This window comes from Cupressus sempervirens, chromosome 9, assembly GCF_028749045.1.
Source record: "Cupressus sempervirens isolate cs-2001-9-10 chromosome 9, ASM2874904v1, whole genome shotgun sequence".
Taxonomy (NCBI): Eukaryota; Viridiplantae; Streptophyta; class Pinopsida; order Cupressales; family Cupressaceae; genus Cupressus; species Cupressus sempervirens.
Genome location: NC_143126.1, coordinates 338738843 through 338744842, shown reverse-complemented (window position 1 = coordinate 338744842; position 6000 = coordinate 338738843).

The window sequence follows — 6000 nt, the reverse complement described above, 5'->3', positions numbered from 1 at the left end:
ACAAGTTAGCTTGCAAAAAATATTAAATACATGACATAAAATTAAATACTTAGGGCATGCCCCAAGTTTACAATGTATAACTAACTCATAAAACCACATAAGAAAACACACACTTATACATAGGTCCATGTGCCAACCAACTATCCAAATCCAACAATGCACACACCAACTCCCTTGGATCAAAGCTCACAAATACAATCTCCAAAGCTCTGCCAGTAACTAGGAACACATTACCAACACCCACTAAAATGGCTCTAACTCCAAGATGATGACTCCAAACATCACACACACTTAAGAAAAGTTTCTCTAGTATGCTTTGAACAAATCCCCTAACAAACAAATCATATTGTAATCACCTAAAATGGTCATCTAGACTATTAGCCCCCTTCTCACCATTTTGGCTAAATTAATTAATCATTTACCTAAACAAAATTGCTAAAAATCAATTAACTTGATTATAACCTATAGTTTGACTATGCTATCCTAGGTTCATTATTTGATTAAAAGAACATGTCCCATTTTTAATTAAATAAAATCACCCTTTCTTCTAACCCACTTAAAGTGCACACATAAAGTCCATTTTCCTTTTTTTCAAATTAAAAGAAAAGACTTTGTGACTTTTGTCTTATATGGGAAGTCAACTTCAATTTTATTGGTTGACTTGCTTGCATCATGCACATGGATCACTCCTACTTTCAAACTCCACTCTTGGTCATCCATCATCTTACCTTTGATCTCTACCACCCATATGACTTTAAAAGAAGGAGTTCTCCCCTTGTCAAAGGGGCCATCTAGCTTTTGAATAGTGTTATGCTGTAGGTTTTCTAACAGGTTTTTTGGAACTTTTGAGGAGAACTTCCATTTTCTTGTCTTCATTCTCTCATTCCATCACATTCTATCTTAATATCATATTGCATGTTAGTTTACTTTCTCTTTTTCAATGATTTATCTCACATAGCTTAACTAGGTTGGTGGTAACACTCTCATCCTTGCTTAGAATAGCTGCATTTTGCATATTCATCCTAGTTTAGTTTCTATTTACATTGCATTATTGAGGCATTCTTTGTAGACATTTTCACTCTTGCATCTCGTCTCTAAGAGAACCTCTCATTGCATGGTTTACTAAGAAGAAGAGCATTCCTAAGGCTTAGTTGAGAGTGCTCACATTTGAATCATACACTCTTACACTCCATGGAAAGGGATCTCTAAGCCGACATCCAACTATTTTGAATTCATGGAATCACTTGGATAGAAGGGTTTAGAGTGTGACACCTTTTGAATGTACATTTTTGGTACCCACTATGGGGCTAGAACCAATTTTCTAGCTCTATTTTCTTGCTAGTATTTAGTTGCATTCTCATTTCTAATTTTTTCATAGTAGCATATTAGATCCAATCAAGTGGTTTTTTAGGTTTCTCACTTTGGTTTTAAGACTAACCCTTTGTACAGATTGGTTTGAAGTTTACAACCCAAGGTTTTCAAAGATTTGATTATATCTCCAAAACTTTGGAGTTCAGTTTGAAATTCTTGTTTGCAAGTAGGGGATACATATGAGATGTCTCAGTTCAATTTTTAGATCATTTTGATTTGATTTGCATCCATTATGATTTTTTCTTTATTTTTCATAAAAAGTCATTTCTAGTCACAAATCAACAACATTTTTGGAAATATTTACATTTTTAGAAAGGTCTTAGAATTTTACAAGGGTTAGTTCTTTGTGTTTTGAATTTAGAGGTCATATTAAGGATCAATAACATGATTTGATAAATTTAGTCTATTTTAACAAAATGGGTCCCTAGGACACAAATGAAGAGATATTGATAAATTTCTTGCATTTCTAGAAAGCTCTTTGGTTTTTAGCAGGGGTCTCTTATTTTCATTTCTATTTTTGGAGCTGAAATCATAGCAAACAAGTCCAATCTTTTTTACTAAGTCAAAATCAAAGAGCAAAAGAGAGATCATTTTGTGATTAGATTGCACTTTCTTTGCATACACTTGGTTGGAAGATAACTTAGATTTTTCTTTGGCAACTAACTACTTTATTTTGTAGGTCTTACTTATTTTTTCTTCCTTAATCTTGTTTTTTTGTAGGTTTTGCACACTTAATTGCTAAAACAAAAAAAAAGAATGCATGTCAAAGCTTCAAATGCACAAGGGCTACTAACACTTGTTTGTAGGGGCTGCTCAAAGCATAAAAACCAAACTTTCTTGTATTTCTTTTATTCTAGGTGTGACACTCTACTAGTTGCTTTTATTTCCTAGGCACATTATACTTGTGATTGAGATTTTTTGGTGATAGGAGAGGATTCTCTTCACCCTTGTGGTGAATCAAAATTCTTGACTCACCTTTGGACTTCAAAAGTAAGGGGGTAATTGAAACTTCTTGGCATGTTTGGGGGAAATGATCAAGATAGGAGAGTATACTCTTCACCCACATGGTGAATCAAAAATATTTACTCTTGAAAGTGGATCCAATCTATGGTAGTTAGAATTCTTTAGCAGACCTTCTCTTGAGCAATCAAGAGGAATGACACAAGTGGGGACAAAAAAACCTGGCTATTCTAACCCACTATAATCTCAAGGCTTTTGAGGACACAAATCCTTGGTAGACATAGCACTTGTCTTACCTAGTGTGATTGCAACCACGAGGAGATCACTAGTGAGGAATTCTTAAGGTACTCTTGTGGTCGTGAGATTAGTTACTCATCGCAAGGTGAGGTGTCTTGTATTAGGAGCAAGAGGAATGCTATGGATAGAAATCCTTTCTAAACACCCTAGGTTAGTAGCTACCTTATTTTTCCACTCAACTTCTTGGTGTAAGGATTGATCCTAGTGGATTACTTGGATCAACCCAAGATTTTACACTCACCATATGTGTTCGCTTAGTTATGCTTATGGAATTTCCATGACAAAGCCAATATCTCTTGTGAGAAACTACTAGGTGTGAGGATAAGCAGCACTTAGCATGAGCCAAGTTATTGAGTAATGAATTGTGATATTTAGGTAGATATTGCTTAATGTGTTCTCAAATATGCTAGAGCCATGGAAATATTTTCAACATACACATGATAATAGTTCTAGGGATTTATTTTGAGACCTCACATATACTTGTATCATGCAAGGTTTCTTTGTACCTCGCTTGATTTTTTGAAGACTACTCCATGTGTCACTATCTTGCTTGGAAAGAAATTGCTTTAGAACATCAAACTTGCTATGCTATCAACTATTGTCAAACTTTGTCAACCAAGTCAAAACATTAAACCTTTTCTTGTGTTTCTTACTAAGGGGATTTTCATCATTTGAATTTGTTTTTCTATGTCTTTAGTTTTGAACATGCTTAAGGTGGCTCTTTGGTCTTAGTGCTCTTGGTCTTTCTATCTTCATGGTCTATGTCCACTTGCTAGTTATCTTTTCTTTGAAATGGTTACCTTGATTTCTTGACTAAACTCTTGGGTTGAGAAGTTTTTTCACTCTTTCTTTCTTTCTCTATCTACTTGGCTATTTGGGCTTCTTTCTTAGCTATTGACTTGAGTCATTCATGTCATAAGTTTCTTGGACACATTATTTGACAAGTCATTTTTTCATTGCTAAACTCTATTTGAAAAGTGAACACTCTACCTCCTATAATTTGAACATCAAGTTATCTTCTAGTCTCTTTCATGCTTGATTATCTATCTACCACTATGCCATTCAAACCTTGTGCTATCAAACCTCACCCAAATCTAGATGATCATGATATTCTCAGTGCCACTAAAGAGTTTCAAGAACTATACACTTGATACAAAGAACTAGAAGAGACAAATGATAGTTCTTGTCTTCATCTCTCTAAGGGCATGATAGAAATGAAGTCTAAACTTGAGGAAAGGTTACAGGAGAAGACTGCATTCTTAAATGAATCTCCTTTAAGACCTTTACACACACATGGGTCATCTTCTTCAAGATCTACATATTCTACTCCAAGACATCAAATGTCTTCATCTTCTAGATCTAAAGACCTCCTTTGAGTCTATTCCAATCTTTCATGATGGACCCATCTTTGACTAGGATAGTGATGAAGACATGGATGCATGTTATTCACTTGAGAAACAACAAGAAGATCCTATGCATAACAAGAAGATCCTAGGCATACTTTTGAGAGAACATTTACTCCCTTGGAAAATTCTTATGATGACATTTTAAAAACACTTCTTGGCACAAAGCTCATCACATTTCCTAAGTATAGCTCATATGTAAACCCATTCTTGGATATCTATTGTGTTTATCACCAACATAATGAGCATAGTACTTCTAATTGTATTGAGTTGAAACATAAAGTCCAAGATCTTATTGATGATGGGATTGTTAATACCTCTAATGAATCATGTGGTGATGATAATTCTCTTAAGAAATATCATATTAATGAACCAATTTATAGTGGTGGTTTCCTTGATACCTCTATTTCTTCCAACACTAATGCATCTCCCAAAACTTCAATGCTTTCCAACATGCCTCCATAAAAAAAAGAACGTAACACTTCCATATTGACTATCACTATCCTCAAAGGCTACCTCTAAAAGAAACTCAAGCTAACCATCACTTTTCTATAAACATGTTCCATGCTACTAAAACTAAAAATCCTCAAGATTCATACAATTCTATGCCTACTATTCCTACTCTAGCTAGTCCTTCATTACCTCTTCAAGGTCCTACTATGCAATCCATATTTTCTCCCTTGTCCTTAGAAGTGGCTACATGTCAAGAGGACTCTCAAAAAGAAAAAGCTATCAATGTCAAGAAAGATCAAGATCAAGCACCCTTTCATCTCTTTCAAGATTTTTCCCCTCCATATCCTATATCTTATCCACCTCCTAAATATGATGAAGGCACCACTTCCACCATTTCCCTTGATTTTACTAAAAATTATAAGAAAAGTTATCTTCCTATGCTATCCAAAGCTACTTATCAAGATCAAATTTTCCATTCATGTTTTACTTGTCCATATCCACATCAAAATTGTGCTCAAGCTTCAAATGCTCTTGTCAAAGGCATTGCTCCTATTAAAAATACTCATGATTCTATTGATGGCCTTGGTCATATTTCTCACTCTAAAGATGTTGATATCCCTACCCACTATATGTTCACATCTCCTAAGTCTATCCTTGGTCCTTATCCATATAAGATAAAGCCTTCAAACCTTCCATCCATATTGGGACCTTATGTTCCTTCATCTCCTATATTATCCACTCTTAGCTCTCCCATCATACCTCAAGATCAACAAAGACACTCATCCTTGATGAATTTCCACCCATCTATCAATCTAAACTAGTCATATCATCCATATTCATCTACAAACCCTAAGTCTTTTGAAAGCAAGAATAAACATAAGAATCCATTGAAAAATGAAGATCACTATATCCCATCTAATAGACATGTGAATGCTAAGAATGGACAAAAATTCAAGAGACCAAAAAGGTCCACTACCCAAAGAGTTGAATCAAAGAAAATATGGGTTCCTAAACCCATTATTGAAGAAATATGTTCTGAAGTATCCAAAGAAAAATCTAAAGCTATATGGATTCCCAAGTCTCTCTTAAAATACTTGAATATTGAACATAAATCTAAGTTGACATTCAAACTTCCAAAGGCTTCCACTCCATCTTCTTCCAAACATCTTCTTGAAATGATTTCAAATATTTCCACTCCATCTTCTTCTAAAATTCTCCTATCAACTCATACATATAAACCTCATGCTATTTCATCCTTGTTTCCTCCATCATTCCAACACCCTTCAAGGTGTGTGTCAATTTTGATCTTGCCCAATATTTTAGCTACCTTCATGAAATCCTCTAAAGCTTACACTTACTTTCTATCCATGCTTAGTTAGTTCTTTCAAGACATGAACTCTTATCCTCCATATACTTATCATACTACCATCTCCCTTCCATCACCCTATCAACATATTTGAGAACACCTTTCTATGGTCTTGGCTTATCATGAATTATATTTACTATAGAAGCTCTA